At 37.4% G+C, this 12,616-nt stretch overlaps 1 pseudogene; it reads left to right on the forward strand.

Annotated features, from left to right (window-relative positions):
- The first annotated feature begins 3,044 nt into the window (after positions 1-3,044).
- On the forward strand, positions 3,045-9,303 carry LOC115295262 (annotated as a pseudogene).
- Positions 9,304-12,616: the final 3,313 nt, after the last annotated feature.

A 12,616-nucleotide genomic window follows, 5' to 3' on the forward strand; every position in this document is an offset into this window, starting at 1 on the left:
GGTAGACACAAACTGAGCAGCAGGAAAAAATTTATTAGAGTATAATATTAGAAAGTAAGATGGGGCGCCTGGGTGGCTCAGTCAATTAAGTATCCCACTCTGGCTCAGGTCATGATCTCACAGTTCATGAGTTTGAGCCCCACGTCAGGCTCTGGGCTGACAGCTCAGAGCCTGAAGCCTGCTTCAGATTCTGTGTCTCCCTCTCTTCTCTCTGCTCTCTCTGTCTCTCAAAAATAAATAAATGTTTAAAAATTTTTTAAAAAGATTAGAAAGTAAGAATAGTAGAAAATCTCTCTTTACAGAGAGGGGGCATTTGAAGGTGAATCCCCCAGGACTATTGGCAAGGGTCTTTGTTTTATAAGGTTCTGGTCAACCTTCCCCCTTCCCCTTTGTTCCTTCTCAGGTTCTACCCTCATTGGCTTGATATATCTAGGTGTTGGGTTGTCCATTCCTGATTGGCTCATTTCCATTGTCTGAGGGGCAGACTATGGCATACCTAGGTCTTTGTCAAACTTCTGAGGGGAAACCTGAGGGGGAGTAGGTGGAGTCTGTTACACTCTTAAGAGGAACCTTAAGCCTGAGGGGTTTTGCTGTGGTCAGACACTCCCAGCATTTTTCCAAAATAGGTTTTTTTCCCCACCCAGCGACCTCAGGTCATAATCTTTCCCTCTCTGCCTACTGAATCCTATCTTCTCCTATCATATAATTCCTGTCCAAAGGCCTGCAAACTCCAGACCCAAGAAAATGCTTTAGTTAGAGTCCAAAGACAGTCAGGCAGGAAAAATTCTCCTGCCTGGGTGGAGTTAGCCTTTTTGTTCAATTCAGGCCTCCCACTGATTGGATGAGATTCACTTAAAATAGGAGGGCAAACTACTTTAGGCAAGGTCTATCATTTAAATGTTAATCTCATCCAAAAATATCCTCACAGAAACACCCAGAATAATGTTTGATCAAATATCTGGGCATCTCATGACCCAGTCAAGTTGACACACAAAATGAACCAGCATAGATACACAGTATAAAACTGAAATCCTGTCAAAAACAGGAAACATAGCATATATGGTCTGGTAACAAGATCATTCCTTGTGTTCCAAAAAACAGAAAAGGAAGTGCTAAATGATGAGTAGGACAGACAAACCAAATTTGTAGGAAGGAGTCTGCCCCTGTGCTAGTGGAACTGGAAGGGAGGGAGGAAAAAAGACAGGAAGGCAGCAATGGGGTTTTGGGGTGTTTTTGGTGGGGGTTTGGAGCTGGCAGCCAAGAAATAATTCTTAAAGAAGTCTTTGGTGCAAAAAGGGGATTTTATTAAAGCACAGGACAGGACTCTTGAGTAGAAAAAGATGCACTGGGGTTGTGAAGAGTGACTGCTTGTGTACTGTGGAGTTGAGGGCAGTAAAGTCAGGAGGATGTTTCTTAAAGGGATTTCCATATGCTAAAGGGAAATTACTAATTACTATTTAGAAATTACTAATTACTGGAGACCTAGGTATTGTCAAGCTAAGGTTGTTTTTTCCTCTAACAATGCATTATCTTTAAGATAGTAGGGAGTTTCTGGAGATTAGACTATTGGTAAGATAGCTCTTTTTTGTAATATTACTAAGATATTTGTAAACTATTGGAGACTCTATCAGTTTACCTACTTGTTTTCTGTCCTTTCCTTTGTTCTTGGGCAGCCAGGAGGGCCTGAGGAATACATCACACATAGCCCACGTGGGGGGGGGGGGAGTGGGAAGGGGTTGTGCTAGCTTGTGCTCGGCCCTCAGCTTGCCTTGGAGTCCCTCATCAGCAGGAGGGCAGGAATGCAGGCAGGCAGGCAGGCAGGAAGATGCTTTTGATGCCTTTTCACACAGACATTGTTGGGGGCCATGTGCATGCCACCCCAAGTTGGGCCACTTTGGCATGAAGATTATTTTCAGTTAAAAAGCAATCAAACCACAGCAGGTTCAGGAAAAGCTCTTGATCACCCCTACAACTGCCTAAAAAATTTTAGATAGAAGACTTGCTCCAGGAAGAGAGCTATCACCATAGAGAAGTACCGTATGATATGAATTGCATATGGTAGACAGGTAGGAACGTAGCAAGGCCTGTTTGATCAAAGTCTTCTCTTTGTCCACGGTTTCTAAGTAGCCCAGAAAACATTTGTTTACCAAACAGTTACTCATTTTCATTTTTCCTGAATTGTGCATTTTTCCCCTTTGAAGACCCAGAGCCCTCACCTCTTCTTAGTTCATTATAACATATATATACCTCATTTTGCCTATGTTTGGAATTTCTGTGTCATTGTGGGTTTCTCATAAGTAGGTATTAAATTTTATTTTTCCTCTTAATCTGTCTCATGTCAATTTGATTCTTAGTTCAGCTAGAAGGACCTTGAAGGGGATTGAAATTTTTGCTTCCCAGCAGCCTCCAGCAAAATCTGGACCTAGAAAATTTCATTTGTCTCACAGATAAAAAATAAAAAAAGCAAAACATAATTCATTCATGTTATATCACAAAGGGAAATGGGGAAAAAATGAACAGTAAAATGGGCAGATGCGGGATGCCTGGACAGCTCAGTCTGTTAAGCATCTGACCCTTGAATTCAGATCAGGTCATGATCTCATGGTTCCTGAGATCAAGCCCAGCAACAGACTGTGCTGACAGCATGGAGCCTGCTTGGGATTATCCCTCTCCCTCTCTGTCTGCCACAACCCAACTTGTGTGTGCACAGGTATACTCTCTCTCTAAATAAATAAATATTTTAAAAATAAATAAATAAACCAAAGGAAGCAGATGAGGATTACTCAGAAAATATTGCCAGGAGCATATGAAAATTATGATACAACATTTTACTAAGATTTTTATTTTATTTTAAAGTAAGCTCTGTGCCCAGTGTGAAGCTTGAACTCATAACCTTGAGCTCAAGAGTCACATGGTCTACTAAGAACGAACCAGGAGCCCTGAAAGTGCAGATGAGGAGTATTCAGAAAATATCCCATGAGGCATATGAAAATTATAAGGCATTTTGCCAAAAATTTTAAAATATACTGAAATTTTTAGCAAGGATGCAACAGGAAGTTACTCAAATAAGAGGGCTGAAAACTGTCAGCAGAAGGTAGGAAGGGAAAGGACAAAAGCAGGGAAGGGTTTTATTTTGAGGAACCAATAGTGCCATCCAAAAACACGCCCAACTAGGTGTTTCACCGAGGAATCCCTTGTTAGGTGTCTCACCTGATAGCCCCCTTCCCAAGACCTTTTAACCTGGGTAAGAGCTAAGGACTTGGTCAGAACCACCCCACCCGCTGTTGCCCTGAAAGAACCTTTAGCTCATTATAATACTAAGATTTCCTCCTATGGGTGGAATTTCCTGCCATTTTTTGAACATATGATGTATGTGCTAGCACCTTAACATGCTATACATGTGCAATTTAATGAAGTCCCTGAACAGCTCCCTGCCCCCGAAAACACTGAATAAAAGTTTCCTGTACTAACCCCACAGGGAGGCAATGCTTTGAGAGCTATCTTCCTGTCTCCTTAATTTCAACAAGTAATTCTTTACTTTCAACATTTCCTTGGGTTGTGTTAAATTTGATGCCTTCCCAAGCAACAAACCCCTTGAGTTGTGACAAAATAATAGTTTCTATTAGGCAAGACTACAAAACAAAGAAAAGAGAGCTCTAGAAAGAGATAAGACAATAATAAACCAAAAACTATTGACTAATAAACTATTGGCCAATTTAATAAGAAAAAAGATGGAAGAAAGCATAAATATAAAAAATATAACAGGAAAAAATAATCACAGATAAAAAAGAAATTTAAATAATCTTGAGGCTAATTTGTTCATATCAAATATTTTGAAAAGTAGATAAAATGCATAATTTTCTAAGACAGTAAAATTTACCAAAACAGATTCCAGAAATAGAAAATCTAAAAAAAAACCCAATGATCATAGGGGTGAAAAACTTTTAAAGAGAACTCTCATCAAAAAGACAAAAGTAAACACAAAAACAAACAAAAAAAGCCCTGTTGCTACCAAATCTTTAAAGAATAGATTATTCCAATATTATTAAATTGTTCCAGAGCTTACGTAACCAGGACTCAAGGGTACAAGAAGAGCACCTGAGGAGGGTTCCAAGTAGACCAGATTCAGCCACTTGTTGCTCACAAAATCCAAAGGTAGACAGTGGTGGTGAAACAAGAAAGGAATTTATTTCAGTGAGGTCAACAGCAGGAAAACAGCGGTCTGACTCCAAAGCACTGAAAACACTTCTGGGTTTATGTAAGGGAAATGTGGGACAAAGGTGGGTGGGCAGTTAGGCAGTAAAGGTCAGGTCCATCATTATCTTGGGATCAATTAGGCAGAGTCTTTATTGATTGAGGGGATAAGTTTCAGCTCCCATCAGGGATACTTTGTCCACAGGATCTTTTGCCTAGGTTAAAAGATGAACTGGAATGAACTTAATTAGAAAGTAGACTGAGGTCTGAATGGAGATAGCTGAAGTCCTCTTACACACAGACATGGAAAACTTACCATTGTTTTTGATGAATCAAACACAATATTGGTATTAAAACTTAACCAAGATTGCACAAAGAAGAAAACTATAGGATTGTATTATTCATAAATTCAATCCAAAATGCTAAGCACACAGTTGGCAAAGAGAACCCAGTAGCACAGTAAAGGAAAAACACACTGCTATGAGGTGTGGATTACTCCAGGGATGCAAAGATAAATCAGTATTCCAGAAAGTCTTTCTAAACTTGACACAAACCCAGAAACCAAAAAACAAAAGATTTATAAATTCAACCACTTTTTAAAAAATCTAAAGTATAGCATATTAAAGTCACCATAAGCAAAGATACATTGGGGGGGGATATTTGCAGTCCATATCACTAAAAAATGACTAAATATTTGTATTTGCATCTCTATTATAAAACAGTAAGAAGCCTAACAGCCTTATAGACAAATAGGCAAATTATATCAAGAAATATTCACTGGAACAAATATACAAGTGGTTCCTCTACTGCTCTACCTCCCTCATAAGATAATAGCATATATACAGATATATGTTAAGTGTCTGAAGTCAGACTCTTAACTCACTGAGCTGTACAGATGCCCAGAGCAACCTCTCCTTTTAAAAAAAAATTCAGCTAATTTGAAACATCAATGCTGGTTAAATAAAGACAAACAAACCATAAACACAAACATTGTAGCAAAAAATATACTTTATTAAACTCATTAACATATTTTAAAGTTCTTTTTAATCTCCTACAGCACCTAATTTAGTCCTAAAGAAAATACTTCTTTAGTATTTAGTAAATAATTACAAGAGCAAAAAAGATGAGTGTGGAAGGATGGAAGGAAGATTTTATTGACTTTATTGGAGTGGAGGGGAAGAGAGGGAAGGAGAGAGAAAAATCTAAGCAAGCTCTGTGCTGTCAATGCAGAGCCCAATGCGAGGCTTGAACTCACAATCTGAGATCCTGACCTAAGCCAAAATCAAGAGTCTGATGCTCAATTGACTGAGCCACCCAGGTGCTCCTAGACAGGAATTATTCTTAACATTTTGCTTACAATTTCCTAGTAATTCTGATTATTTTATGCATTCTTGATTAACCAGTTTTAATATGTCCAAAAGTAACTTAAAGCATAAACAGAACTTAGTAACATTTTTAAAGACATTATATAATTTAATATGCTTGCATACCAATGACATTATTTGCATAAAATTATTATATACATTTAATGTACATCCAAATTAATTAGTGCAATTATGATAGTGCAATAATGATTTCAGGAGTAGACTCCAGTGATTCATCTCCTACACGTAACACCCGGTGCTCATCCCAGCAAGTGTCTTTCTTAAGGCCCCTTGCCCATTTAATCCATCCTCCCACCCACAACACCTCCTGCAACCTTCAGTTTGTTTTCTCTATTTAAGAGTCTCTTATGTTTTGTCCCCCTTTCTGTTTTTATGTTATTTTTGCTTCCCTTCCCTTATGTTCATCTGTTTTGGATCTTAAATTCCACATATGAGTGAAGTCATAAGATATTTGTCTTTCTCTAATTTTGCTTAGCATAATATACTCTAGTTCCATCCATGTTGTTGCAAGTGGCAAGATTTCCTTCTTTTTGATTGCCTAGTAATACTCCATTGTATATATACCACATCTTCTTTATCCATTCATTTGGTGATGGACATTTTGGCTCTTTCCATATTTCAGCTATTGGTGATAGCATGGCTATAAACATGAGAGTGCGGGGTGCCCCTTTGAAACAGCACACCTGTATCCTTTGGACAAATACCTGGTAGTGCAATTACTGGGTGGTAGGGTAGTTCTATCTTTAATTTTTTGAGAAAGCTCCACACTGTTTTCCAGAATGGCTACACCAGTTTGCATTCTTCCCAGCAGTGCAAAAGAGTTCCTTTTTCTCCACATCCTTGCCAACATCTGTTGTTGCCTGAGTTATTAATTTTAGCCATTCTGACTGGTATGAAGTAGTATTTCATTGTGGTTTTGATTTGTACTTCCCTGATGATAAGTGATGTTGAGCATTTTTTCATGTGTCAGTTGGCCATCTGGATGTCTTTTTTGGAAATGTGTCTATTCATATCTTTTGCCCATTCCCTCATTGGACTTTTTGTTTTCTGGGTGTTGAGTTTGATAAGTTCTTTATAGATTTTGGATACTAACCCTTTATCTGATGTGTCATTTGCAAATATCTTCTCCCATTCTTTTAGTTTTGCTTATTGTTTCCTTCGCTGTGCAGAAGCCTTTTATTTTTATGAGATCCCACTAGTTCATCTTTGCTTTTGTTTCCCTTGCCTCTGGAGACGTGTTGAGTAAGAAGTTGCTGCAGCCAGGGTCAAAGAGGTTTTTGCCTGCTTTCTCCTCTAGGATTTTGTTGGCTTCCTGTCTTATGTTTAGGTTTTTCACCCATTTTGAATTTATTTTTGTGTATGGTATAAGAAAGTAGTCCAGGTTCATTCTTTTGTAAGTCTCTGTCCAGTTTTCCAAACACCACTTGCTAAAGAAACTATCTTTTTTCCACTGGATAGTGTTTCCTGCTTTGTCAAAGATTAGTTAGCTATACGTTTGTGGGTACATTTCTGGGTTCTCTATTCTGTTCCATTGATCTGTGTGTCTGCTTTTGTGCCAGTACCATACTGTCTTGATGACTACAACTTTGTGATACAGCTTGAAGCCCAGAATTTTGATGCCTCCAGGTTTGATTTCTTTTTCAGGAATGCTTTGGTGTTTTGGGATCTTTTCTGGTTCCATATAAATTCTAGGACTGTTTGTTCTAGCTCTGTGAAGAATGCTGGTGCTATTTTGGTAGGAATTGCACTGGATATGTAGGTTGCTTTGGGTGGTATCAACTGCATAAAATTATTTTTAAAAAAAGATGGGTAAAGTATTAATCCTAAAATAATTATTATTGACCATTATCAAAACTGACCTTCCAAGTGACCTACACTCTGTAAAAGCTGTCTTAATGTTAACAATAAATAAAGCAAGGAATTCAGAAATCTATATTTCCTCTATTAAAATGTTTCATATCTTGAAGTGATTGCTCTGTGACATCAAAGAGTGTCTCTGTATATATAAAAGAATTAATGCTTAGAGCCTCAGGTCCGTGGATAGACTTCAAGGGGAGCTATAGGCCTGTTTGTCTTTTTTAGAGTCAAAAATATTTTCCAGAGGTGCTTGGATGGTTCAGTCAGTTAAGTATCAACTCTTGATTTTGATTAAGGTCATGATATCACAGTTTGTGGGATCGAGTCCCACATAGGGTTTGGGAGTGACAATGGGGAGCCTACTTGGGATTCTCTCTCTCCCTCTCTCTCTGCCCCTACCCCATTTGTTCTCTCTCTCTGTTTCTTCCTCTCTTCCTCTCTCAAAATAAATAGCCTTAAAAATAATATTTTTCTTCTTTTTAAAATATCAACTCAGATTTAAGAAATCAATATTAATGCATATATTACACATACATATATGTGTGTGAGAAAAACATATATATCTTCTTAAAGTAGGCTTCACGTCTAGCATGGAGCCCAATGTGGGGCTTGAACTCATGACCCTGACATCAAGACCTGAGCTGAGGTCAAGAGTTGGACACTTAATCAATCGAGCACACAGGCACCCCAAGAAATCAATGTTATATTTGATGAAAACTCACAAAATCATCACCATATGGAAGTTTTAAGAAAAGTCTTGCCATAATGCAGATAGATCAAGGATTGGGTTGAGGATGCCACAGAAATATTTAATCCTCATTGTGTGACATTTGTAGACTTAAAAATCTTGAACACAGGCATCCAATTAAATACAGCAGATTGAAAATATACAATTTATTGTCTCTCCTTTCTGAAACCTCACTAAAATGACAGTAAGCAGATTTTTTTAACCATAAGGAAAGAGAGGATATGTAAAAAAAAGTCATAGCAACAACATTTTGGAGGCTGGAAAGCAGATGGATGAACGATAATTGACTTCACAAACCTGAGAATACTAAAACTAAGCCAACATAAGGGAAATTCAGAAAGAGACTGTAGGATCTCAGCAACGCTTGGAAAACTGAAGCATCCATTACATTTGAAAGTCCGAGTTGGTACAGATGGACCTTGAAAGATCAAAACGCTATAGAAAACCCCTTTATCCCACCTCCAATACCTCTCTCAACATCCAAGCTACTATCCTCTCCCCAACCCTGGAAGATAAACTGAATACTTGCTCTCTTGAAAATTAACCATAGAGAGTTGAACTCAGGAACTAGGTACTGAAACAAAATGATCAAGTGAAAGATAACTTGGTGAATAATGAGACCTTTGACCCCTATTCCCAAGAGAATAGAGGATTTCCTCTAGCCGCAAAGAAAGTAATCAAAAATCCTGATATCAACTCTTTCTGCCATCTTGGAGCCTGTGCAGGCCTGCTGGGAACAGGACTCCTGAAACGACAAATCTATCTGGAAGACTGTGGTCCAAAGCCATTTGTGCTAGCTATAAGCGGGGTCTTCGGGACCAGAGGAGCACACAGCTCTTCTTAAAATTGAAGGTGTTTATGCCAGAGATGAAACTGAGTTCTATCTAGGCCAGAGATGTGCTTATGTGTACAAAGCAAAAAACAACACAGTGACTCCTGGTGGCAAACCCAATAAAACCAGAGTAATCCGGGGAAAAGTAACTCGTGCTCATGGAAGCAGTGACATGGTTCCTGCCAAATTCTGAAGCAACCTTCCTGCTAAAGCCATTGGCCACAGAATCCGTGTGCTGCCGTACCCTTCAAGGATTTAAACTAACTGAAAAGTAAATAAATAAAGGTATTGATTTGTTCTCTTGTAAAAAAAAAAAAAGTCCTGATATCAGATCCTGCTAGATGGTCCTGAAATAAAGTTCACCTGTTGACTAGTTCTCCATACGCATTCCGAACTTCAAATAATCTTGCCCTGCCTTATCATTTAACATGAGCAGATGGCCAAAGATAACCAGATATTTAAAGAAAAGTCTCTAACATGAAGACAGTGATGACAAAAATAAAAAGAACTTGGGATAATAAGATATGAAGAAAGAAAAATATGCCATTCAACAATTTCTTTTATTTCTTAGAAATTAAAAATGTAAAAGCAACTTCCTCTTCTGCTCATGACATTGTAACTGTTTCCAAATTAGCCCTCACAGCATTAAAAAAAAAAAAACCAAAACAAACAAACAAAAACTATGCAACTGGACAAAATGTACAAATTAGTTGTTGATATAAATAAGATGTTCAACAACTAGAGCACAGGATATTTACTCCTAAAAGAAACATGCAGGGTGAATGAACCACACATTTACCTGAACTTTCCCTTGGAAGCAAATCCCAGACTATAGCAGAGACAGGTGGAGGCCAATTAAAATGCAGAGGTTGCACTGCTTCTGAGAAAATGGATTGGAGTTCAAGTCTGCTGAGGCTGTAATTTGTGGAGTAGGGTGCTAGAAAAGGAGTTATATAGAGAATGAGCTCTAGAAATATGCATCAAAGACTCCTTAAGATTTGGAGCAAATACTAATAAAAGATAAGATAGTGCAAGGCCTGACAGAAATCAACTACTGGAGAGCTGAGACCTGAATGAAAATTCTGGAAGTTTGCATAGTCAAGAGATGATAGAATTCAACTATCAGAGTGGAGAAACGTCACTGGACAGCTTAGGCATTTAATTGAGATCACAAGTCCACACGCTACGAGTCGGATTGCTTAAGCTCTAGAGCAAAGGCTACTCTGTATCTGCCCTAATCACATTTAAAAATAAGCCTCAAGATCACTTGGGTGGCCCAGTCAGTTAATCATCCAGCTTCAGCTCAGGTCATGATCTCACGGTTTATGAGTTCAAGGCCTGCATGGGACTCTGTGCAGCCAGCTGGGAGCCTGGAGCCTGCTTCAGAGTCTGTGTTTCTCTGCCCCTCTCCTGCTCACACTCTGTCTCTCTCTCTCAAAAATAAATAAACATTTAAAAAAATTAAAAATAAGCCTCAAAAGTGTTAAGTTTATTTGGCAAGTAAATTGAGTAAAAAACCCAATCTTCTTGAAAGGAAGAGAAAATCTGGGCTCAAAATGATGTACCAGTCATAATGACCAATAAGAAATATTAAATTTCTAGGCATACAAAGAAGCATGAAAACGTTACCACAGGCAGAAAACAAACAAACAAACAAAAAACCAGAGACTGAAACAGACTCAGGAATGGCAATATTTGGGTTTTATCTCTCAGACAAGGATTTTAAAGCAGTTTTTATAAATGTATTTATGGATTCAGGACAAGATGAGCTATGGGTGTAACGACAAGGGAAATCTCAATAGAAAAATTGAAACTTTACAAAAATAATCAATTCTGGAATTCAAGAATATAATATCTGAAATGAAAATTTTATTGGCTAGTTTTAACAGAAGATTAGACATTGCAGAAGAAAAAAATCAATAAACTTAAAAACAGAAAGAAAAAATGATGACTATAATTATGAGCATCTGTGTGACTTGTAAGACAAATCAAAAGGTCTAAAATGTAAGTGAATATGTTAACTAGCTTGGATTCAAATAAAATGTAAAAAATAAATTAAAATGTAAGTGAAATCCCAGAGGGGACAGAGATTGAAGCAGAAAAATTCCTTGAAGAAATAATACCAAAAATACTTCCAAATTTAACAAAAACTATCAACCTACAAATACCAGAAGCTCAATATACTCTTAGCAATATAAACTTAAAAAACAAAAACAAAAACAAAAAACCACAGCTATATTTCAAAGTGAAGCAAAATCACTATGTCAAAAAGATATCTGTACTTCTATGTTCACTGCAGCATTATCCTTAATTGTCTAGACATGGAAACAACCTAAATGCCATTGATAAATGAAAGGATAAAGAAAATGTGATTATATGTAATATGTAATTATATTATAATATATATGTTCATTCAGTAATATCCTCATATATTAATATTATATGAATTATAATATACTATGTATAATTGTATTATGCTATTTGTGATATAATATACAAGCATGGGCAAGAACTGGGATTTAAGGGCCACACTTTGGGAGTACCCCAGGTCTGCTTTCTGCCAGAAACCTACTTCCTACCTACTGTAGGGAATTATGGGAGGATAATGTTGTGAAATATAAGCAGTAAAGTTGAAAATAAAAAAAACCAGAAGAGGCCTACCGAACATACCTACAGGAAAAAAACTGAAAGAGCAACTTATACCAAGCAGAGCAGAAATACTCATGCTCCAATAGGAGATGAAGAAAACCATGGTAAGTATTAAATATGGAGAAAAGGTGGATTGGCTTTTGAGTATAAAAATAAAGGAATACTAAAATATATTAGTAGCTGATCAAATTAGTTATATATCTGTATATTCCTTTAAGGAATTTTTAAGTGTTTATTTACTTTTGAGAGAGAGAGAGAGAGAGAGAGAGAGAGAAAGAGAGAGAGAGAGAGAGAGGCTGACACAGAATTCAATGCAGGCTCCAGGCTCCAAGCTGTCAGCAAGAGCCTAACATGGGCTTCAACCCTCAAACTGTGAGATCATGGCCTAAGCCAAAGTCAGATAGCCAAACAACTGAGCCACTCAGGTGCCCCATCCCTTTATGGAATTTAATATCCAATAAAAACATTTGAAAAGCTGCATAGGTAAATAAGTAAATAAATAAATAAGATATAATAATTATATTATATGTTATTACATATGTTATATTCATTCAATAATATTCACATATATATAAATATTACTCAGCTATTAAAAAGAAGGAAATTCTGGGGTGCCTGGGTGGCTCAGTCAGTTAAACGTCCAACTTCAGCTCAGGTCATGATTTCACAGTTCAGCTGTGCTAATAGCTCAGAGCCTGGAGCCTGCTTTGGATTCTGTGTCTCCCTCTCTCTCTGCCCCTCCCTGCCTCAACCTCTCTCTCTCTCTGTCTCAAAAGAAAATAAAATTTAAAAAAAAAAGAAGGAAATTCTTCCATTTGCAATAGCTTGAATGGATCTTGGAGACATGCTAAATGAGTGAAGTTAGACATAGAAAGACAAATACTGCATGATCTCACTTCTATGTAGAATCTAAAAAAGCTGAACTAATAAGAACAGAGTAGATGGTGGTTG

The sequence above is a fragment of the Suricata suricatta genome, chromosome 7, assembly GCF_006229205.1.
Source record: "Suricata suricatta isolate VVHF042 chromosome 7, meerkat_22Aug2017_6uvM2_HiC, whole genome shotgun sequence".
NCBI classification, from domain to species: Eukaryota; Metazoa; Chordata; class Mammalia; order Carnivora; family Herpestidae; genus Suricata; species Suricata suricatta.